The sequence below is a fragment of the Pristiophorus japonicus genome, chromosome 10 (assembly GCF_044704955.1).
Source record: "Pristiophorus japonicus isolate sPriJap1 chromosome 10, sPriJap1.hap1, whole genome shotgun sequence".
NCBI classification, from domain to species: domain Eukaryota; kingdom Metazoa; phylum Chordata; class Chondrichthyes; family Pristiophoridae; genus Pristiophorus; species Pristiophorus japonicus.
This window is the reverse complement of record NC_091986.1, coordinates 139,593,018-139,618,305: the sequence shown is the minus strand read 5'-3', so window position 1 is coordinate 139,618,305 and position 25,288 is coordinate 139,593,018. Positions and strand designations below refer to the sequence as shown.

General features: G+C 45.8%; 1 long non-coding RNA gene across 1 annotated transcript in view; it reads left to right on the top strand.

Moving 5' to 3' along the window:
* LOC139274812 (uncharacterized) overlaps nt 1–21,835 on the top strand; it is a 34,388-nt gene extending 12,553 nt beyond the window's left edge. Inside the window, exons 2-3 of the long non-coding RNA XR_011595616.1 lie at nt 18,759–18,950; nt 19,413–21,835. This is a non-coding gene — a long non-coding RNA (uncharacterized lncRNA). The remainder of the gene's footprint in view (nt 1–18,758; nt 18,951–19,412) is intronic.
* The last annotated feature ends 3,453 nt before the right edge of the window (nt 21,836–25,288 follow it).

The following is a 25,288-nucleotide window of genomic DNA, read 5'->3' as shown; positions in this document are numbered from 1 at the left end:
TTGTTAGCACTGAGGATGGTCCTGAGTTTTGGAAAACGTGGAGTGGGGTTCCTGGATTTTGACAATACAGCATTGGGTCTGCTTGGGGTTTGGCGGCATGGGAAGGGCATCTTTTGATTTGGCATTACTGTGAAAGAGGAACTTGGGGTTTGGCATAAATGAGGGTGGAAATGTGTACACAGATGTTTTCAATGGAGCACATGACCTATGTAAGAATCTTAATATATTATGGATAGATTATATATAGTGTGTTGTTCATTGGGTAGATTTATTCTATAATAAGGCCATTACTATGTAATGACTGCCACAATGCATACCAATGACTAATGAACACCTTGAGTAAAAAAAGCTGTGAATACCGATGAGCTCCAGGATGAGATACTTCTCCCAGCAGTGGTGTTCTGGTGGGACAGGACTTCCACCCATTCCTCTGATACCACTGCAACATTTATTGAACCATAGGATGAGGGTTCACTACTGATGCCTGGCAGACTTCTGGCAGGATTCCCACTGACAAGAGAGAGCCCATCATTGCCCAGCCACAAAATCCCAGTGGTGGGACCACTGCTGCAGCACCAGAAGAGGCGGTAGGGCAGTTAAAGGGAAAAAGGGCCCGAAGATTGGAAGATCAGCATCTTGGTAGGTTTTAGGAAATGGTGGTAACTGAGGCAGATGGGAGTAGAAGGAATGACCAGCGGCAGACCTGGCAGAAGCAGGGAGGGAAGTGCAGGCCAGTTGATGAGATGGCAGTAGGCCTCACTGCATGATTTTTCCCTAATTTGCTGATTTGAGGTGGGATTGTGAAGGTGAATCCAATCCATGATGCCCCGGCACTGAAATTGTCATGATTGAAACTTTATCAAGTGATATAAATATCAAAATAAACTTGTCACTATATATTGTAATCAATAAACTGACAGGTGATAAAATGCTTCTTTGAAGCCTGACTCTGTTCAGATCTAAATTAAAAATGAATGAACCAATTTAATAGTTTCTAATGATCTTAGGTTACCTTTAGTATGTACAGTGGAGATACTAAGGGGGAGAAATTGGCCTGGTTTGCGCCTCTTGTTAGCGCCTGCGGGGGGGGGGGGGGGTGGTAACAGGGTGCTAAAGAGTTATCGACCGGCCACGGCAAAATCATACTTATTACCTCACTCTCTTGCACCCCGGAGATTGTGATGTCATCTGGTGCGCAGCACCCCATTACCGCCCAGATGCAATATTTGCTCCCGTCCCCTGCAAGTTCGCCTGGCGTCAACAATGGCAGCTGCAGGAGGCGTTGTCACCTCGGCTGGCCGCTTGGAGAGCGATATTTAAAGGCAGTGGTGGTCAGGTAGAGCAAAATTTATTTCTCTCCCCATTCTGGTGCCTCCTGATTTCCTTTGCCCCCACGATTGCGCAGCCCTGGACTCTCTTAGAGTGCTTGGGGCTGCTATGCACGTAGCGCAGGTGCCTTGACCCAACACAGACAGCATGAAAACTCATTCACCTCAGCATTGGCCCCTCCCTTTAAGGGAAGGAAGGAGCCTATACAGATGGCAGCGCTGCACTGAGCATTGCTCAGCGCTCTGCCGATACCATCCCTCTCACTCCCTCTAGAGCTCTAAGGGAAGTGGTAGCGCTTGATTTAGTGCTCCACTTCCCTCTTGGAGTGCAAAAGCGTAAGTTCCCGTCAGCTGCAAATCCTTTTTGCCCAATGGTACTTTTGTGCTCCTTGAAAAGTTATCATCCCAAATGGGGCGCTACGCAATTTCTCGCCCTAATAAACTAATAAATTAAATGACAGAGCAAGGATTAAGAAATCAATTGGGAGTAAATCAGAGAGAACAGCTATCAATGCACAATATATTTAATGATCATTATTCGGTACAGCAATCAACAGCCCATCAAACTCAACTAGATTCACCTAAAAAGTTCATTGGATGAGAAGAATGCAGAGGACACACTGCTATGGCCACTTGTACTCCCTAACTAAGGGCATAGTAACATGTACAATGCTCCAGGGTGGATCAGCTTGTGGTTACACTTCTCATCTGCCAGCTGTTATATCATCCTAGCGACGCAACAAAGAAATCAAAACTGGATTTTTCCAGCTGGTTTGAGAGTCTTAAACTCTTTGATGCTGTTAGGCGTTTAATCTGACTTCATTTTGAATTATTGATCAGACTCTGGTCTCCACTTTGCCAAGTGCTGTTTTTTCCTGTGATATGCTAAACAAGACTAAAAATTGAATGCGGTCTTGATTTGATGCCAAAAGACTGTTGGCTTTGAATTAGCTTCCTCCAGCTGTTGAAAATATTAATTTGCTTAGCCTGTTCTGTTCTGCACATGCTCTATTTATTTAGATGCCACTCATATTATTTTCCTCTGCTGAAAAGGTTTTAAGCTTGTTCACTGATCCCATGCGCCTATCGAGGAGGAGTCTTTGAGGGACAGAGATAAGGCTAAACCTACACAGACTTGCGCTCCCATTGACCACAACTTCCTGCTGGGAATACAGGATCAGTGCACTTACCCATAAGTAAATGTGCACAAAATAGTAATAGGATGGAATTGCATTTTTGTTCACCTTTAGATGGTGAATATTTTAATACTGAACTTTGCACCAGAGATGGCATTTGTAGCATAGCAGGGAAATACGATTCACAATGGCAGTATGACTTAATTAATTAATGGAACTTAACAATATTGTAATTAATTTTAACAAATCTGGGCTAAAAATATATTTTTAAATGTATTTAATACTCAATGTTGTCAGTTCACATAATGGCACAGTGCTATCTACATATATAATGATCTAGACTAACAATTGCATATGACGTGCTACACTTGTTTTGTAAACATTAATTAGCCATTGAATAAAGAAGTTATCTCATTCTGAGCAGGGACTACAATTTTAGTTTTCATGGGTTACTTGGTCTTCCTGACTTGTAGGATTGAATACTGAGTACAGTGACTTGGGATTGAATATCTATATATTTTTATGTTGGCCATCTACTTTAGTGCCTTGTTCTTCTTTGTGAACCATCTAGTCAATTAAAGAGATATCTTTCATCTCCGACTTCATTCTTCCCTTTCTAATGCTGTTTATGATTTCTGTTAGTGCTGAGGCTCTGAAATATCAAATATTCATTCAGAAGATTTTTTTAAGGTTGACATTTGCTTCATACTGTTACAGTGACAATTATTTCTGGTTCAGTTCAGTGAGTCACAGTTCTCAGCTACCTGCTGTATGTGGATTCCACTTGTGTTAAATTGATAACTCTAATAATCCTTGATTGGAAGTCTAAAGAGGAAAATCTTTGGGCTGAAGGTGGTCTCCGTGACAGCTGGCATATTCATGGGCCCCTTTGTGCTGTCGGTAACCAGAAGTGCTCTGTAAAAAAAAAATGGCGGTGTCCGACTTTACATCACCTATGCGAACTTTGACCCTAGCGCTCAATTCAACGCTGGGTCCTATGCACGCCAGGTTAACCTGACTGCAAGCAGGCTGATAGATGCTGACAGGGGCGATATTAAAGGGACACACACATCAATCAGGTAAGTTTGAATGGAAGGGGTAGGACTTGTTTTTTTTTGGATTTTATTGAAGTGGCGGCATGCTGCCAGTTGTGTGTGGATTCCACTTGTATTAAGTTGATAACTCTAATAATCCTGGTTTGGAAGTGTAAAGAGGAAAAGTCTTTGGGCTGGAGGCAGTCCCCGTGGTGGCCGCCATATTCGTGGGCCCCTTTGTGCTGCCGGTAACCGGAAGCACCCTATAAAAATGCTTTTAAAGTTTTTTGGGAGTGCTGCTGGAAGCTTGCAAGGGCTCGGATGGTAAGTGAACGCCTTTGAGAAGACATAACATGCTGCGAATATGCAGCAGTTCACGCAACATCCGTGGAGTTAACGTCTCAGGTCGACATGCTGCCTGACCCACTGAGCATTTGCAGCATCTTATGCTGTAATTTCACATTTACAGTGTCTGCTTGCAGAGGGATGAAGAAGATGCAGAAGAGGAAGATACAGAAAAGGAAGATGCAGATGCAGAAGAGGAAGATGCAGAAGAGGAGGAAGCCGAAGAAGAGGAATCAGATGGAAGGATGCATCCCAGACAGCCACTTTGTGGCCGGGATATTGCGGTCTCACTGGCTGCGCAGGCTGCCACTTCTTGGTCACCCACTGGCTAGGCAGGCTGCATTTTTTGGGTGTGTGTAATGAGGATGACACAAGGGTGGAGTTGTGCTGACTGGAGGGTGAGAAACCTAGAGGTGCATGCCAGAAGGGAGATAACGTACAAGGATACCCACCTCTTGTCCTCTTTCAGCCATGCCCCTGCCAAGGGCTCAGCCATGCCCCTGCCAAGAATGGCCTGCACCGTCTCCACCAAGGGGGTGAGGTGATGCTCGGAATGGTAGATGTGCCTTGTCATTGGTGCAGATTATTGGTAGATGAGTGATTGGGTTCCTGTATTGAACAGTATGTGAGGCTAGTGGTGCAGTTGGTAGGTGATGGCTTTTGAAGATGCATACTCTGGCCTTGACCAGTGGTCTGAGGTCATGAAGCTTCTTAGGATATTGGAGTCAGGTGGTGGGGGCGACACTGCTGGCAGTGACGGCCTCGGTGATGTGGTCCCACATCGTTCTTTCTGGAGGGCCTCCTGGCCCCTGTGGGTAAAGGACCTCTCTTGCAGTGTTGACCCCTTGCACAAAGCTGGAGTGCTGCAGGCGCGACCCTGGGTGCCCCTTCCCTGGCTTGCTGAGCCATTTGTATTAGTGTTGAGGCAGTTTTTCCATTTTTTCAGTTCAGGAAGATAATTCAGCTTAAAGAGCTGAATAATCACATTTGGAACTTCTTTTAAATATTGAATATTTGTAAAAAGACAGAAAGGGCTGAAAAATGTATTGAATATGCATTTTATTTTCCCTTGCTTCAGTGTGCATGGCCCCATTAAATTTCAGAGCTCATCACTGCCTGCAATGCATTGCGAGTTTCACAGCCTCACGCACTGACGCTTGGGGAAGCACCAGGACTACAAATTTATCCCGGATCTCTCGTGCAATGCCACCAGGGCAGTGTTGTGCCTAAGGCTAGCACTGTGCCACCTACCACCATGCCCCCACCCCCACTGCCCCCCCCACACCAATTTAGATCAGTTAGCGCTGCAACCATTTTGGGCAGTCGTTAACGGCAGTTGAGGGTCACACCAACTGCTTTGCTGTCAGTCACCAATTTTTTTCCGGTTGCCTTTATTCAGGTTCCACACTACTTGTTTTATCAAGATTAGTTAGTAGTATGATGCTTTTCCTGTGGTGTAATAGCCTACATTGGGAGGGCATCATCATTTTTAGTTGTATATGTATTAGCTTTTCCAACATAACACTAAGATCTTCAATCCAAAATAATCACTCATATGCTCCCTCTTAACTGGTTTGTTGATCCAAATATTGAAGAGAATAAATATTACATCAGGCTGCTGACTGTGAGAATTAAATTGAATTTCCCCCCCACCCCTCCCGCCCCCCACTGATGCTGCACTGGCTAAATGCACTACATAGTGTTGCACAGAGCTATACAGGCTAGGGAGATCTCAGTTTGTGTAGTCTCTGTCCAGCACCTCCCAAATCAATGATAAAGAATGCAGCAAAGCTGGAGAGAGTCCGTATCCTGCTATTTATGTGTTAGCTCTTCAAAACACAGCACCAAAAAATGAAATGTAAAATACAATCTCAAATTACATTACATCAAAAAACACCTAAAGACTACAGAATATTAGCCAGAGGTCGGGGTCCATAATCGGGACCAATGACATAGGTAGAAAGAGGGATGAGTTCCGGCGGGCAGAGTTTAGGGAGCTAGCCTCAAAGCTAGTAATCTCCAGATTACTGCCGGTGCCACGAGCTAGTGAGTACAGAACTAGGACGATAGAGAAGATGAATACGTGGCTGGAGAGATGGTGCAGGCGGGAGGGCTTTAGTTTCCTGAGGCATTGGGACCGCTTCTGGGGGAGGTGGGACCTGTACAAGCTGGACGGGTTGCACCTCAATAGAGCCGGGACCAATATCCTCATGAGGGGGTGGGGGGGCTTGCTAGTGCTGTTGGGGAGGGTTTAAACTAGCTTGGCAGGGGGATGAGAACCTGAGAAGAGATTCAGTCAGGAGGGGAGTAAAGCTGGAATTAGAAAGCAAAAATAAAGAAAGTGAGTTTGAAGGAGAGAGGAAACAATCAGGAAAAAAGAGTAAAAAAACAAATTTAAAGGCAATTTGTCTAAATGCACGTAGCATTCGGAACAAAATAGATGACTTGATGGCACAAATAAATACAAATGGGTATGATCTGATAGCCATTACAGAGATGTGGTTGCAAGGTGACCAGGATTGGGAATTAAATATTCAGGGGTATTTGACAATCGGAAGGACAGACAAAGGAAAAGGAGGTGGGGTAGCGCTATTTGTAAAGGATGGAATCACTGCGATAGTGAGAAATGATATTGGCTCAAATGATCAGGATGTTGAAACAGTTTGGGTGGAGATGAGGAACAATAAGGAGAAAAAGTCACTGGTGGGCGTAGTCTATAGGCCCCCTAACAGTAGCAACTCTGCTGGTCGGAGCATAAACCAGGAAATAGTGGGGGCTTGTAAAAAGGGAACAGCAATAATCATGGGTGATTTTAACCTCCATATTGATTGGACAAATCAAATTGGTCAGGGTAGCCTTGAGGAAGAGTTCATAGAGTGCATTAGGGATGGGTTCCTTGAGCAGTATGTAATGGTACCAACCAGGAGACAGGCTATCTTGGATCTGGTCCTGTGTAATGAGACAGGATTAATAAACAATCTCCTGGTAAAGGATCCCCTTGGAATGAGTGATCATAGCATGGTTGAATTTCAAATTCTGATGGAGGGTGGGAAAGTTGGATCTCTAACCAGCTTACTAAGCTTAAATAAAGGAGACTATGAAGGTATGAGGGCAGAGTTGGGTAAAGTGGACTGGGAAAATAGATTCAAGTGTAGGAGGGTTGATGAACAGTGGTGTACATTTAAGGAGATATTTCACAACTCTCAAGAAAAATATATTCCAGTGAGGAGAAAAGGGTATAAAAGAAAAGATAGCCATCCGTGGCTAACTAAAGAAATAAACAATGGTATCCAATTAAAAACAAGGACATACAAACTGGCCAAAACTAGTGGGAGGACAGAAGATTGGGAAGCTTTTAAAAGCCAGCAAAGAATGATTAAAAAAATGATTAAGAAAGGGAAGATAGACTATGAAAGTAAACTAACACAAGATATAAAAAGAGATAGCAAGAGTTTATATCGGTATATAAAAAGGAAAATAGTGGCTAAAATAAATGTTGGTCCCTTAGACGACGAGACCGGGGAATTAGTAACGGGAACATGGAGATGGCAGAAACTCTGAACAAATAATTTGTATCAGTCTTTTTGGGAGAGGACACAAACAGTATCCCAACAGTGGATAGTCAAGGGGCTATAAGGAGGGAGGAACTTAACACAATCACAATCACTAAGGAGGTGGTATTCAGTAAGATAATGGGACTAAAAGCGGATAAATCCCCAGGACCTGATGGTTTGCATCCTAGGGTCTTAAGAGAAGTAGGGGCAGGGATTGTGGATGCATTGGTTGTAATTTTCCAACATTCTCTGGATTCTGAGGAGGTCTTAGCAGATTGGAAAACTGTAAATGTAACACCCCTATTTAAAAGAGGCAGTCAAAAAGCAGGAAACTATAGATCAGTTAGCCTGACATCTGTGGTTGGGAAAATGTTGGAGTCCATTATTAAAGAAGCAGTAGCAGGACATTTGGAAAAGCAAAATTCGGTCAGGCAGAGTCAGTATGGATTTATGAAGGGGAAGTCATGTTTGACAAATTTGCTGGAATTCTTTGAGGATGTAACGAACAGGGTGGATAAAGGGGAACAGTGGATGTGGTGTATTTGGACTTCAAGAAGGCATTTGACAAGGTGCCACATAAAAGGTTACTGCACAAGATAAAAGTTCACGGGGTTGGGGGTAATATATTAGCATGGATAGAAGATTGGCTAACTAACAGAAAACAGAGAGTCAGAATAAATGGTTCATTCTTGGATTGGCAATCAGTAACTAGTGGGGTGCCACAGGGATCAGTGCTGGGACCCCAACTATTTACAATCTATATTAACAACTTGGAAGAAGGGACCGAGTGTAATGTAGCCAAGTTTGCTGATGATACAAAAATGGGAGGAAAAGCAATGTGTGAGGAGGACACAAAAAATCTGCAAAAGGACATAGACAGGCTAAGTGAGTCAGCAAAACTTTGGCAGATGGAGTATAATGTTGGAAAGTGTGAGGTCATGCACTTTGGCAGAAAAAAAATCAAAGAATAAGTTATTATTTAATTGGAGAAAAATTGCAAAGTGCTGCAGTACAGCGGGAGCTGGGGGTACTTGTGCACGAAACACAAAAGGATAGTATGCAGGTACAGCAAGTGATCAGGAAGGCCAATGGAATCTTGGCCTTTATTGCAAAGGAGATGGAGTATAAAAGCAGGGAAGTCTTGCTACAGTTATACAGGGTATTGGTGAGGCCACACCTGGAATACTGCATGCAGTTTTGGTTTCCATATTTACGAAAGGATATACTTGCTTAGGGGACAGTTCAGAGAAGGTTCACTAGGTTGATTCTGAAGATGAGAGCGTTGACTTATGAGGAAAGGTTGAGGAGGTTGGACCTCTATTCATTGGAATTCAGAAAAATGAGAGGTGATCTTATCGACACGTATAAGATTATGGGGTCAAGTTTCGGCCTGAGTTGCTCCTATTTTTTTGGAGCAACTGGTTTAGAATAGAGTATCTTAGCAATTGCAATTCTCGGCATTTAGTTTGCTCCAGTTCTAGTCAGTTAGAACAGTTTCATTTTGGAACAGATTTTTTTTTTCAAGAGGGGGCATGTCCGGCCACTTACGCCTGTTTTGAAAGTTTAGGCAGTGAAAACTTACTCCAAACTAACTTAGAATGGAGTGTGTAGATTTTTGTACGCTCAGAAAAACCTTGCCTACACTTTAGAAATCAGGCATAGGTTACAAATCAGGCGTAGGGAACGAGGGGGGCGGGGGGGGGGTGGAAGTTAAGTAATTAAATTCTACAAGCATTCAACAGTCTTACTTATATAAATAAATAGCGGATGCATTGACAGTCATTTTCCAACATTCCATTGACTCTGGATCAGTTCCTATGGAGTGGAGGGTAGCCAATGTAACCCCACTTTTTAAAAAAGGAGGGAGAGAGAAAACAGGGAATTATAGACCGGTCAGCCTGACATCGGTAGTGGGTAAAATGATGGAATCAATTATTAAGGATGTCATAACAGCGCATTTGGAAAGAGGTGACATGATAGGTCCAAGTCAGCATGGATTTGTGAAAGGGAAATCATGCTTGACAAATCTTCTGAAATTTTTTGAGGATGTTTCCAGTAGAGTGGACAAGGGAGAACCAGTTGATGTGGTGTAATTGGACTTTCAGAAGGCTTTCGACAAGGTCCCACACAAGAGATTAATGTGCAAAGTTAAAGCACATGGGATTGGGGGGTAGTGTACTGACGTGGATTGAGAACTGGTTGTCAGACAGGAAGCAAAGAGTAGGAATAAATGGGTACTTTTCAGAATGGCAGGCAGTGACTAGTGGGGTACCGCAAGGTTTTGTGCTGGGGCCCCAGCTGTTTACATTGTACATTAATGATTTAGATGAGGGGATTAAATGTAGTATCTCCAAATTTGCGGATGACACTAAGTTGGGTGGCGGTGTGAGCTGCGAGGAACATGCTATGAGGCTGCAGAGTGACTTGGATAGGTTAGGTGAGTGGGCAAATGCATGGCAGATGAAGTATAATGTGGATAAATGTGAGATTATCCACTTTGGTGGTAAAAACAGAGAGACAGACTATTATCTGAATGGTGACAGATTAGGAAAAGGGGAGGTGCAACGAGACCTGGGTGTCATGGTACATCAATCATTGAAGGTTGGCATGCAGGTACAACAGGCGGTTAAGAAAGCAAATGGCATGTTGGCCTTCATAGCGAGGGGATTTGAGTACAGGGGCAGGGAGGTGTTATTACAGTTGTACAGAGCCTTGGTGAAGCCACACCTGGAGGAGTATTGTGTACAGTTTTCGTCTTCTAACTTGAGGAAGGACATTCTTGCTATTGAGGGAGTGCAGCGAAGGTTCACCAGACTGATTCCCGGGATGGCGGGATATATCATATCAAGAAAGACTGGATCAACTGGGCTTGTATTTACTGGAGTTCAGAAGAATGAGAGGGGATCTCATAGAAACGTTTATAATTCTGACGGGTTTAGACAGGTTAGATGCAGGAAGAATGTTCCCAATGTTGGGGAAGTTCAGAACCAGGGGGTCACAGTCTAAGGATAAGGGGTAAGCCATTTAGGACTGAGATGAGGAGAAACTTCTTCACCCAGAGAGTGGTGAACCTGTGGAATTCTCTACCACAGAAAGTTGTTGAGGCCAATTCACTAAATATATTCAAAAAGGAGTTAGATGTAGTCCTTACTACTAGGGGGATCAAGGGGTATGGCGAGAAAGCAGGAATGGTATACTGAAGTTGCATGTTCAGCCATGAACTCAGTGAATGGCGGTGCAGGCTAGAAGGGCCGAATGGCCTACTCCTGCACCTATTTTCTATGTTTCTATGTTTAACAGTCTTACTTATACAAATAAAGAGCCATCCTGACTAAAAAATTATAAACAAAGCAAAGACAAAATATTGAATATTCCTACCTGTGTGAAGCAGCAGCAGCCTTTGAGCTGCGGTGCTTCAGGCAGGCCTTCCATCTGGAGACAGGGGCGGCATCAGTGACTCCACGGCAGCCCAACAACAACGGCAGCAAGCAGCCTTCGAGCTGCGGTGCTTCAGGCAGGCCTTCCATGTTGGAGACAGGGGAGGCATCAGTGACTCGACGGCAGCCCAACAACAATGGCAGCAAGCAGCCTTCGAGCTGAGGTGCTTCAAGCAGGCCTTCCTTCCATGTAGGAGACAGGGGCGGCATCAGTGGCTCAACGGCAGCCGAAGACACAGCAAGCAAGCAGCCTTCGAGCTGCGAGGGAATCTGAGGCCATTCGGCCACGGGATAGGGGCGGTGGCAGTGGCTGACAGCGGTCGAAGACACAGCAAGCAGTCTTCGAGCTGCCAGGGAGACTGAGGCCATTTGGCCAAGAACAGGGAGAGGCAGCCAGATAGCCAGTTTGAAACTTAAATATGCAGAATGGTTCGCCAGCAATTCACTGCATAGGAGAGAATTGATTAGAGCTCATAGCACTAGGAACGTCATAGCCCGTAGGCTGATGGGCAGGAGACCTTACCCACATCGGCAATATCAAGCCAGGCACTCGTACCTGGACATGAGTGAGGCTGATTGTGTCAAAAGGCTGTGTTTCCACAGAGAAGTTGTCGTTGAGATCTGTGATCTGCTGAGAGCAGATTTGCAGCCCAGAAGCAGAACGCCAACTACCTTGTCTGTTGAAGTGAAGGTAACAGCTGCACTTGCCTTCTATGCCTCAGGATCGTTTCAGGCTACAACTGGAGATGTGTGCGCCATCTCTCAATGTGCAATACATGCCTGCGTTTACCAGGACACGGCTGCACTGTATGCGCGGAGGAATGACTTCATCAATTTCCCAATGACCGCACAAGCGATCCATGAGAGGGCTGTGGGTTTCTTCAGGATTGCTGGCTTCCCAAAGGTACAGGGCTGCATTGATTGTACCCACATAGCCTTGCGAGCACCTGTGGAGGATTCCGAGCAGTACAGGAATAGAAAAGGTTTCCACTCCTTCAATGTGCAGCTCGTGTGTGACGACAAGCAGCGCATCATGTCAGTCGATGCGAGATACCCTGGCAGCACTCATGATGCGTTCATCCTACGCGACAGCGTTATATCTGACATGTTTGACTAGCAGCCAGAAGGGCAGAGCTGGCTACTGGGAGACAAAGGGTACGGCCTGACCACCTGGCTCATGATGCCCCTACGCGTGACACGGACAGAAGCTGACCGTCAATACAACATGGCGCACATTGCGACGCGCAGCATCATAGAGAGGACCATTGGCATATCGAAACAGCGTTTCTGATGCCTGGACCATTCCGGAGGCCACTTGCAATACTCTCCTCAGATTGTCGGTCACTTCACTGTTGTGTGCTGCATGCTCCATAACTTAGCCATCATGAGGCAGCAGGAGCTGGTAGTGGAACCAGAAGACCCACCTAAGGGTCCAGTGCATGATGATAGTATTACGGAAGAGCAGGATGTGGATGATGACGACGATCAGGAAAGCATGCAAGTGACTGATGCCGGAGCACGAGGTTGGAGGAGGGCTGTCCATCGTGCTCCTTTAATGATTGCTCGAGCCTTGCGCCAGCAGCTCATCTGTGAAAGCTTCAATTACTGATGCCTGAGGGCTCTGTGACCACTGTTATGCATGGACATGTTTATTCTTTGCAGTTCTTCCTACGTTGTGTTGTGTTAATGGAAGATGAATCAGTTTTAATGAAAAAATATTTTATTGAAAAGTTAATGTCACTGTAATAAAATATTTGTTGTATCAAACTTTACTTTTTAATATGATTCTTGAAGATCACTTAAAAACTTTAAGATCACTTATAAACTTGTAAAGTTACAAAAGTTACAAAACAATTTCAATGTGAAAAATCTTACACTCTTAAGATCACTTTAACTTCAAGATCACTTTTTAGATGCAAAATTAAATAAGTTATGAAATGTGAGAGCATTTACACTATAAGATCAGTTAAAAACCCTAAGATCACTTATAAGTTGTAAAGTTACAAAATTTACAAAACAATTTCAATTTGAAAAATGCTACTACAGTTACATCAAGAACAAAAACAGAAGCAGCAAAGAAAGGCTGCAACCATCTCTCATCCACATCTCGGTAAATGTTCACTTCTTCATTGGGGTTTCATTTGATTGGCCGGGCTGTGTGCCCTTATTGCAGCAGCTACCTCCATGACGGCCTGTGCCGACACTTGCATGCCCTCCCTGACGGCCTGTGCCGTCGATTGCACTCCCTCGGACATTCCCTCCCTAAGTTCCCGTGTCATTACTGTTAATTCTCCCATCAGGACCGTCACCTCTTCACCCACTGCATTGATGCTACCGATGAGTGATCGGGTAAGCTCATTGGTCTCCATACCCAATGCCACAACCTGAGCCGCATCTGTTGCACGCTGCATCTCAGGAGAGCGTGTCTCCAATCTCCTTCTCCTCTGCCTGGGCCTGCCTCGTGGCACCACTACACTGGGAGGTGCGGGCACAGACGGTGGGACGCTCGGTGTTCCAAACGGCAGGATTAGAGAGAGAGGCTCGGGCTGGGATGGTGGGTGAATGGGTGTAAACTGCTCCATTATATCACCAGCACCACTGGGACCCACAACGTCGGAATCAAAATCATGGAAGGTGGAACCAGAACTTATGCAAGTGGGAGGCGCAGGTTCGGACGGTGGTGCACTGGCTGTAAACTGCTGCATTACACCAGCAGCACCACTGGGACCTGCAACATCGGAATCAAAACCATGGAAGATGGAACCAAAACCTATGCAAGGGGTTGAAACTTTGATGCCCCTTAATGGGGGCTCATAAACATTAATTTGGAAGCTCTCCCCTGTAGACATTTCAGTCATCGCCGCCACCATCCAGTTTGGATCGTCCACATCTGGTTGTACTGGTTCTTGTTCTGTATCTTCAGGATCCTCAGGGTTGGCATCATCATCATCATCATCATCATGTTCTGCAAAATATATCAGAACAGTCAAATGTTTAACAGCAAGGGAGGGGGCAGGATGGGTGGCATGAATACTCTCACACATAGCAGGCCAGGCAGCAGGTTGATTTGAAGGGCCACGATGCATTTTCAGGATTTACCCTCTTCCTCGCGTGTGGGCCCAGCTTGTGCTGTACTGATTGCTTTTCTCCATGTATGACTCATCATAGCAGCTACCCTCTGTTCCAAGGGTGTCAGTGGATGCAGATTGGGCATGCCTCGTCATGTTCGAGTTGCTTCCCTTTTGTTGTGGGCCAATTTCTTCTGCAAAGAGTAAAATATAACTTTTTACAGAGTGCGTCTTTCTGCAGGGTGGGACATACAGATAGTCACTTTTACAATTACGATTACATTAAAAATGGAAAATATTACTTACACTAACTACTTGACCAAGATCGTGCCATTTCTTTTTACACTGGCTTCCAGATCTCATGGTATGCACCACTGCGCAGTAATCTTCTGCAACTTGGTTCCAGCGTTTCTTCATTTCTTTAGGTGGCACTTTTATGCGACCTCTGTTGCTGGTATCTAGCTCCTGCCATCTCTGCTTAATGACGTTGACTAATATCTCCACTTCCTCATGCAAGAAATTCTTTGTTCTTGGTGGACGTTGTTCCATTGCTGTATTGAATAGACACTCTTATTTTTCAAAACACACAGTCCTTAATTTGCATGCACCAATGCAGCACCTGTTCTGGAAGTTTAGCAGTGAAAAGCAGCACTCACTGATTTCAGCAGGTGATTTATTCAACAGTGCTGCTAAAAGCACTCCTTCAGTCACAAAAAATCACCAAAATTCAATCCCAAGTCTTTCCAGGGGTCCACGAGACAAATCAACACTTTTCTTTATGTCCCTTTAAAAATGGCCGAGTGTCAATGTTTCTGGGCTACTGCGCATGCACACGCTCCAACGCGCACGCGCAGAGCTGCCGGCACGACGTTGCCTCATTTAACTTAGACCCGTCCCCCTCCACTTGCAGAATCAGTGTGACTCTGTGGCTCCGCCCCCCGCTGCTGTGTGTGCGCCGCGCCGAGCTCCCAGGGACCAGCAAGGAGCCAGAGAATTAAGAGGTATTTTTCTGTCACACTTTTAGGTGTGAAAAACGGGCGTCCAGGTTGGGGCTGCGCTGTTCTAGGCGCGGCCCGAAACTTGACCCCAATGAGGGGGCTTGACAGGGTGGATGCAGAGAGGATGTTTCCACAGATAGGGGAGACTAGAACTATGGGGCATAATCTTAAAATAAGGGGCCGCCCATTTAAAACTGAGATGAGGAGGAATTTCTTCTCTCAATGGGTTGTAAATCTGTGGAATTCGCTGCCTCAGAGAGCTGTGGAAGCCAGAACATTGAATAAATTTTAGACAGAAATAGACAGCTTCTTAACCGATAAGGGTTTAAGAGCTTATGGGGAGTGGGTGGGGAAGTTGAGCTGAGTCCATGATCCGATCAGCCATGATCGTATTAAATGGTGGAGCAGGCTCGAGGGGCCGTATGGCCTACTCCTGCTCCTATTTCTTATGTTCTTATGTTTGTATGTTCTTATTAGGGATGATCGGGCACTCCTGGACTAAAGTGGTGTTCACAGGTACCACTGATCAGGAAATTGCAGATCCACAGTCTCAATTTTGCATTTCTTTCACTTGAAACTACTTGAACAGTTTCAGCTTTAATCATTTCCAATGTATTATTTTGCTATTTTTTTCTTTCCTTGCCAATTGCCCATCCCTCCTCAAGATGATGCATCCTCACTGGGATATGAGTTACTCAGGGTGTGGGTCACCCTCTCGTAACTTGCCCAAGTGACCATTGTATGAGCCTTGACAGTGTTGGTTGAGAGTCTACTCAAAAACAGGGGCATCATGTGTCCTTCCACTCGGTGTCACTGGATACTGACCTGGAGTGGGAACCTTGGCTAATTTTAACCCTCTTTAACCCAGGGACACTGAGACCAATTGCAGTGTTGCTGCTGCTGCCCTGGCTGGGATCAGCTAACTCAGCACAGATTGAAGTTTGATCATAGGGACTTATGGTATGACTCCGCTACTTAGTGTATAAAGTCACTGAGCCATCGGGGAAGCCATGATATGTTATTTTTGATAAAGAAGGTAACTCCTTTGAGTTATCTCTGGAAGCAAATATATTTTGATCAGTCTTGATATTATGGGAGAGAAATTTAACTCACAGTTGTCCATTTTTCACCTGGAGAAACGGGTGGCCAGGAGTCTAAAATCGAAGTGGAGGCACGTTGGTGTCCCCATTGATGCCCAAGGCCTGCCTGATGCTATATTCAGGTGGGCCAGTAAATGAGCACACAGCCTGCCCATCTGAAGCAAGGCTGATTTTCTATTGAAATTTAGGTCTTGCAAGAACCTGATTCCGGAAATTCAGGTACAAATGGGAGGAGATTGCATGGGGCACACTCCACCTACTCATACCAAGTGCTGAGCGGCCTAACAAATGGTCCTTAAAGGAACTGCTGGAGGCCGGTCAAAAAATGGTCTCAAAACATCTTAAAAGTATATTTTCCTGGCTCCACACTAATACTGCAGGCTGCTGCTAGCCTAGTTGTTCTGAAACAAGTTGCTTCCAGATGTGGGCAGCCTGGTAGGGCTTCTTCTATGAATTGAACATGACTGGGAGAACGAAGGGAGACCACGCAGAACAAGACAAGATGCTAGAAGAGGAAAGAGGAGGAGGGGAGAAGAGCTTTTAGCATGAAGTCATACCCGCCTGTAAGAATCAAAAGGCTGGACTTTCCACTTAGATTGCTTGGGCCCAAAAAATGGGCGATGTTCCAGCCTTAGCGATGTTTGAGCTCTCAGGATCGCTGAAAGATCGCCCATTTTTCGAATCGTTACTTTTGGCTTTTTTTTTAAGGCGATAGCCCAGCGATAGCTCAGCAATGTGAAATGGATTTAGCGATGTGAAAGGCAAGGCTTCCTTAGCAACGGCCTTTCTGCACATGCGCTTTTTTTGGCAAAGAAGTTTTCCCGCGATTCGGGAGGTCAGGGGTCATCCAGGCACGCGCAGAAGGTAAGGAGAGAGAGAGAGAGAGAGGAGAGAGAGAGAGAGAGAGGAGAGAGAGAAAAGATAAAAGCAATTTGTTACAGAATTATGTCCGGTCATGAGTCAGACAGTGGGCAGGAGGTGGAGGGAAGGAGGAGGACACAGCCTTTCTCGGATGAGGTGAATGAGGCGTTAGTAACAGAGGTACATAGCCGGTGGGGCCAACTAACTCGGGATGGGCGTGGGAAACCTCCACCCTGGGCCTACCGTAAACTGTGGAGTGAGATCGCCAACGTGGACTCAGCGGCGTCCAATGAGGCAAGGGGGTCAGACCTGTGCCACAAATGCTGGAATAGCTTGGTTGCTTCAGCAAGAGTAAATATTAAACATATTGTACATTGTAATGATCCACATAATATGTAAATCTCCCGGATTGAAATTAAGCTGGTTATTCTTGCATATAATCCCTGTTAAGATCTGGGCAGGGCTCGGAACCTGAGCCCTTAAGTCTTTTTAAGTCTAAATTTGGCACCGTCTCCTTTTGGATTACGTTGGTGGATGGGGCACGACTGAGCAATGAGGGGTCTGGTGACCTTTACCCAGACTGTGTCAGTCTCTCCGGCTGCTGTCACTTACACAGTGAGCCAGCCTGGACTGGGGGAGAGCTGCCCTGGCTCACTGTCTGCCCTGGGACACTGTTGCGCAAGTGGCAATTTCACTAATCGTGTGACTAGTAGTTGCCTGCGACGGTTCCTGAGTTAAATACCAAATTACACACTAGATAAATGACAGTATCGTTAATGTCCGTTTAATACAGGAAAAGTACAAGACTCACTACTTATAGTCTATAATTCTTCGATACAGGAAAGGTACAAGACTCACCACTCATACTCTATAATTACTTAATACAAAAGTACAAGACTCACTACTTATATCCAACTTAACTCTGTTTAACTCTGCAAACAAGGTGTTCCAAAGGGTGTTCCTTGCCACAGATACTAACTCTGCTAAAATACTCTGTTTGACTCAACACACTCTCATAGTTACCCAATACGTCCCGGGTGATCAATCCGGTCCAACACTGTTCCTTCAAGGGTCGCTTCCTGGTCCCTGCTTCTGTTAAGTGTTAGTCCCGGGTTCTCGCTATGGACTGTCCCAACGTGTCCCTTTTTATACCTTTTTTGCCCCTTTGTTAGCCGCATAGGTTGCTACTAATTGCCTGCTTGTTTCTACAAGATACAGAGACATTCTGCTGTAATCTCAACTTGTCTCTGCCTACAAAAGTTATTACCCAGTTGAGAGTCTCCCTTCCCGAGTGCAGCCATTAATTTGATCTCTGAAATCTTTCCTATCAGCCCCCCTGCTGTGGCCACAACTGGCCCTGTGATGGTGGGTGACTCCCTCCTATCCGTTGGTCTTCAATTTGTTATTTCTAGCCTGATTGTTCGATCGTTAGCAATTGCTGGAGCTTTGTTAATTGGCATTTGGCTTTATTATTTCGTGACTTTCCCTGATGGTTACAACTCTACCTCATCCCCTATCTCATTGACCCTGAGGTTAACGCCTGCTTGTTTTTTTTGTGCAAGAGAGCTTGTTAGTTTTTTAGACCTCAGGTCTGAACTAACTTCTTAAACCTTTCTGATATTTGCACAGACACTTTTGGACATTAGCTCCTGTCATTCCTAAGCAATCCTGATTACCTCCCCACCCCTCCCTGGGGGCCCTCATGGAGATTGTAGTTGAGATGATTTGTGTCAAGCATTAGATCCTAAACACAATCTTATGAAATATTTTATCCAAACGTAGATGTTATAACCATGCATCAATTGTGGATACAAACTGTATGAGCATATAATGTTGGAACCTGTTGTCTTTCCATGATCGTACCTTAGTTCATGCCATGCTCTTGTCACGTTTGCAGAGGAAGATATCGAACAACCGAACAGAGCAGAGGCGCACCGGAGGAGGCCATGCTCATTTGCAGCTGCTCATGGACCTCGAGGAGTGTGCGGCGGCACTTGTGGGGCCCCACAGTCGCTCGGCCGCCGCCCGTGGTGTTGCAGAACCCTCCCTTGCATCACGTGAATAATGTGTAAAGCAGTGTTAATTCAAAGTAATGTAATGTCATTTCATTACAATATACGAATGATGTCATGTTACGCATGCAGTTTCTGTGCTACTCTCAGCTTAACAACATAATAACATAAGAAACAGGAGCAGGAGCAGGCCATCTGGCCCCTCGAGCCTGCTCCGCCATTTGATAAGATTATTGCTGATCTGATGTAGGGCTCAGCTCCACTTCCCTGTCCACTCCCCATAAACCTTCACTCCCTTATCATTCTGTCTATCTCCGACTCAAATATAGCCACTGATCCAGCTTCCACAGCTCTCTGGGGCAGTGAATTCCACATAGATGTACTACCATATGTACTACCATATGATGCATTAATATGTAACATTTCTCGGTCACATTTATTGTAGTAGTGCTGCTCCTCCTACGTATGCCAGTGCAGTGCAAGAATCATGTGTACCCTTCTGTTCTAATATGCTCAATAAGCTCAATTGTGTTTTGCAGGTCACCCAGCTCCAGAGGCGCGTAGGGAGGCCACACCTGCCCCTGCACCTGCACCATTGCAGGTGTTCATCACCACAGGTGGTGAGGCGGAGGAGACCACCGAGCCAGAGGAGGAGGAAGTTATGGAATGCGAGGAGGATGCCCCTTGCATCTCCGAAAATGTTGTATCTGCGGCCACTTCATCATCGTCTTCGACAGAAGTAGCGGGACCAAATGGTTTGCAGCAGACGACTCCAAGTCGTACAGTGCCCACGCCAACCCCATGGAGGTTGAGTCAGCAAATCCGGCATGTGCTGCGACGGGCAGATCGATATGAGGGCATGTACAGACTGTGTATGGAGAGTGTCGCGATAAGTCGCTAGCTCCTCCAGGCGTTTGGTGGGTTGACGGGGAACATTTCCCGGATGTCCGCTCGCATATCGGAGGATATGCCGCTGATGATCAGGGAAATGCGTGAACAGACTGCCGCCATCCATGTCTTGCGGCATGAGAGACTGGCGGGAAATGGCACTACACTCCAAGGTGCCGTCCAACCAACCGCCAGCACAGATGCGAGTCAGGAGGAAGTACTCCCTTCTGGCTCAGAAGTCGTTTGCTCAGGAACGTCTTCTACTCCGCCATCCCCTGAGAGGATTCTGCCACGGTCACCCCCGCCCCCCCCCCACAGCAGGAAGTCTTGAGGTCACCTACTGCAAGTCGTCCTAGTGCCGTTAGTTGGGGATTAAACCAGGGTGCTAAGACAAGAGGGAGTACGGGATCTGGAGGGAAGCGTGGCCGCAGGTAGGGAGGGGGGTGTTTTCATCATCCTAGGCAGTCCCTCGGAATCGAAGAAGAATTGCTTCCACTCTTAGAATGAGTCCTCAGGTGGCTAAACAATACAGTACGAGAACCACAGTCCCTGTCACAGGTGGGACAGATAGTCGTTGAGGGAAGGGATGGGTGGGACAGGTTTGCCACAAGCTCTTTCCACTGTCTGCACTTGGTTTCTACATGCTCTCGGCGATGAGACTCGAGGTGCTCAGCGCCCTCCCGGATGCACTTCCTCTACTGAAGACAAAGATCAGCCTTTGGTCACAAAGCTTTGCTGGAGCCTTTCTATAAAGTCATCCCAATTGTCTCCAGCATTGTATTTCTCATCTGAGCTGTTGGTAGCCATTCTGTGGATTCTGTGATCCCGTAACTCATCGCCACTGTTAAGTCCTGACTCTAATGTACTGACTTACACGAGACACATGCTGAAGTCAAGGTCACTCAGGACCTGTACCTTTAATTCACAGCTCTCCAGTGCTGCACTTGCCTGAGACCTCCCTTTATATACCTCAGTGAGACAGGTATGGAGTGTCTCCTGCAAGTGCACCCCTGGTGGTAAGGTATGCTTATTGTTACAGGTTATATCCAGTCACAGTCATGTATATCATGGTAAGATACAGTTATATACAGTAATGTGAGATACATGACAGTAGAGAAGTTACAGACCCCATCACTAGTGCTATAAATGCTCTAAATTTTGTCCTCAATAAATAGAAATGTGAGCAGATGATTGCCAAAGAATCATAAAGGCCCATGAAATAATTCATAAATTATTTCTCCTGATAAGCCCCTTCTTCAAGCAGCCTCTCACTTCCTCCGACATTCAAAATGGCGTCCATAGTGCCGAGTCCTGTGAACAGTGTCAGTCAGGAGCAGCTTTTCTCCAGCGATCTCCAGCGATCTTCTCGGTGAGCGATCAGCCCGGCGATATGTGGGTGATGTGCTGAAAGTTGCAGTGGGCGATCACCTCGGCGATGTGAAATTCTTGTGTGCCGAAAGTTGGGCCGACAATCTTTGGGCGATGTTCCAGCCCAACTTTCTACTTTTTGGGTAAAATGAGCGATAGCCTGCCTATTTGGGCGATAGATGAGTGATAGCCCAGGGATCATCAGGGGAAAGTCCAGCCCAAAGTGTTTAGTAATGATAAAATTGATTCTGTATATATAAAGTGTTAAAAAGGTACATTATGTGAAAAGACAAGTTTGAAGAGACAAAATTGATACCTTCCCCAAGTTCATGTCTCCTGGCTGGGCAGAGCTCAAGTTACAAAGGAAGCATGGCTTTGAAACTCACCAAATTAGAAAAGGTGTTAATTGGAAAGCCATTAACCTAATCAAGGAATGGCACCATGTATGAGGAGAAGCCAATCAGGAATGGCCCTGGAAACAATACTGAGGCTTTCTGAAAAAGAATGGCCTTAAGGAATATAAAAAGTCAAGCCAAAGATTGCTGGGTCTTTTTTCCTTAGCACATGGCAAAGCAGGAACTTCCCTCCATAGCAGAAGTAAGGATGAACGCCATGTGCTTGTGGTTTGCCAGAGGGAAGTAAAGTATACCTTTTTTATTGTAACATCAATGTATCTGTTGTAACTAAGTAAATCCGTAGGATAGCTGAGCACTGCTGTTTCTCTGATAGATGTGCATGTATGTGTGTTTAATAAACTATTCCAAAGACCGGTCTTGCTGTCAATTTAATGCCAGAGATTTAGAAATCTTACACACCATGGGTCTTGAGGGAGTATTTCTCTTTCCTCAACTTCAGTGAGGACCAATGCATGAGATGTCTTCGCTTCACAAAAGAGGTCATGACTGAAATCTGCCAATTGCTGCATCCTCAAAATAGGGCAAGGATAGCATTGCCAGTGGCTGTCAGGGTGACCGTGGCTCTTAATGTTTATGTGTCTGGCTCCTTCCAGGCTGCTGCTGGTGATATAAGCAACATCTTGCAGTTTGTAGTGCACTACTGTATAAGGGAGATCACCATGGTTCTCTATACCAAGAGAAACACATTAATCTCATTCCTCTTGCTAGAGACAAGCAGGAGGAGTGAGCATGAGGTTTTATATGGATTGCAGGTTTCCCCATGGTGCAAGGTGCCAATGACTGCGCACACATTGCCTTGCTACATCCTGGCACTTATGGATGCATCCACAATGGCTGAGTGATGGGCCAACCCCACCAGATTCTGCGGACTTGGCAAATTTGAATAATTTGTTTAAGCTCTCTGCACATGTTTTACTTGTCAAGTCATCGTCCAGTGTACTGCCAGGCACTGTAGTGACTTTGCTGCCGTGTGCACAGCCATTGGCTGCATGCACATGTTTCCTTTCTCTTCATGCAGGGGTCTTTTTCAGATAAAGAAACTTGCAGCAGGGCCCATCACATGAGCACCTGTCCAGCACTCCCAGCCCACAAGCACCAGCCCAGAAGCACCCACTTTAGGTTATCTGTTGGGGAAAGGGGGAGTCAGAAGTGAGCACTGTGGAAGGCACTGACAAACAATGAGCAGGAGCAAGTGGAGGTGGCAGAGGAAGGGAGGATTAGGGTCAGACAGGCAGCTGCTAGTGGACTCATGCACTCATCCTACAAGGGTTCATACCAAGCTGCACTGATTAATCACCTGAAACTCTTCATGCACTCCTCTGAGAACCTTCAGAACTCCCTGCGTGTAATGCCAGAGAACATGCAGCAGAGCTATTCCAATATCTGTAGACATGCAGGAGGGTTTTGGGAACATGCAGAGCACTATGGAGTTGAAGCAATTCCAGGGCATCCTGTGTGGTGCCCTCAAGCGCTGTTGCAGTTTTCCTTGTCCGCAAAGCATTTGCCACAATTGAGACTGCAATGGAATGACAATTGGATGGGTTCTACAAGGGGCAGGTGATTCACTCACCAGGTTAGTACTCACCTGATGAAGGTGAAAATCACCTCCTGGGCTGCAATTTATAAGAGGCTATAAATTCTTGTCCATAGAGGCTGGAAGATCAGTTTGAGCACACCTTGATGGCAGACTTCAGTGGAAGTCAGAGGCCTATTCCCATACAGATCCTTAAAGGGCTGCCAGTGGCTATGCCATGAGAGGAAGAAAGACAGATAAAGACGACCACTCTGGCCTTCTAGCCAGCCCTCTGAGAAGAATACACGAGGCATTTGGGGGACAAAAGCAGTCAGCTGTGCTGGCAGTAGTGGTACAACAGAAAAAAGGCATTCACCACAGAGGAGTCACCAGGCCCCGAGTGAGGAGCAGCAGTATGCCATCACAGTAGCTCCTCCCGGAGGTGGCATTTAGAAGGAAAACATGATTAGAAAATGGGTGATATGCACCCTACCTTTTCAGCAAGGGTAAGCTCTGAGGAAGCATATATTGATTGCAGGAACACACACTTGGAGCAGGGTAATAAGGTGACTGCACCTGCAGAGGCTCAAAGGCTGATTTTAGCTAAAAGTTGTGTCGATCACTCCTTGACACACCTGTGTAGGGTGTTTGTTTTTCACTCTACTCTGATCCTTAGACCTCGGAACTTATAGTGGGAAAGGACAACACGTGGCACAAAATTTAGGCTTAACCAGTGTCAGTTTTATTACGCAACTGACTTAAACTACAGGACTAGACTGCTGAGAGAAATTTGACTTTAGACATACAATCACCAGAGATTCGTGGTCGTTGATTCTGTGACCTGTTGGTTCGTCTTCTGGCCGTTCTCTGCAGCTTCTGTTCCTTTCCTTCCGTGCCTGCTTGCTTGCCTTCCTGTGTTATCTGCTTGTGTGTCTCTGTGTCCGTATATTTATATCCATAGTATGAATAATTTTCCTGCTTCCGAGATCCGATTATCGATGTGGTGATTTGTTTAACTGGCTGTGGTGATGAGTTTGAACGGCTACTAATTTGCACACAGAGTCGACAGTGCAAAAGATAACTTTATGCTAAATGCTCTGTTATTCAAAAATGTGTATTTCGTAGGGTCCTTCACCACGCCTGTTCTTTGCTGCAGTAGTGGCCGCGGCCATTGGAGGGAGCAGCGTGCGGTGGCATACCACTGCAGGGAGCAGCGCATGCTGCTGCAGGAGGGCGACGGCTACGAAGCCAGGTCGCTGATTGATGTGTGGGCAGGCATAGCAGGAGGAGCGAAGGAGCGGCAAGAATCCATAGAGGGAAGTGACCGGGGCCCAGGAGAGGTGCGAATCTGAGGCTGAGAAGAGACGAGAGCCCAGGGGCAGCATGGGCCAGCCCACACTGCAATATGTGTGCGCGCTCAGTCTGTGCAGCAGAGCTGGTCTCCAGTTAGTCTTGGGTAATCCTTGCCACTGAACCAAGACCTAGCTCTGTCAAGCCCGTGTGGTGGCTGGTGTGCAACTGGCGCCACACGTTAAACAAATCCAAGCACAGGCACCTTCCACCCTTCACAACGTAGTTCAGGATCTGGAGTATTGGATCCTTCATTGAAACACCTGTGAACTCACCCCTTTTTGGCGTGGAAGCAAGTCATCCTCGCTTTGAGGGACTACCTATGATGATGATGTACTCCTGTTTTTCTTGCAGACTTATAGGGCCCAAGTTTCCACATGATTTGCGCCTGATTTTTAGGAGCAACTGGTGGAGAACGGACTATCTTAGAAATCGCAATTCTCCACATTTTTTTTTCTGCAGTTCTAGTCAGGTAGAACAGTTCTACTTTGAAACAGAATTTTTTCTTCAAAAGGGGGCGTGTCCGGCCACTGACGCCTGATTTGAAAGTTTCCACAGTGAAAACGTACTCCAAACTAAAGTAGAATGGAGCAAGTGAAGATTTTTGTAGAACTGAAAAAACCTGTTCGACACATTAAAAAATCAGGCGCAGGTTACAAATTAGGCGTCCAGAACGAGGTGGGGGGGAAGGGAAGTCACTAAATTCTATAATAAATCCTTATTTATACTTATACAAATATTATACAAATGAATCCAACCCGAATAAACATTTATAAGCAAAGAAAAGATTAAATAAACCATCTTCGTACCTGTGTGAAAGTGCTTCAGGCAGGCCTTTCGGGACCGAAGGTTGCCGGCCCGTCCCCAGCACCAGATTTAC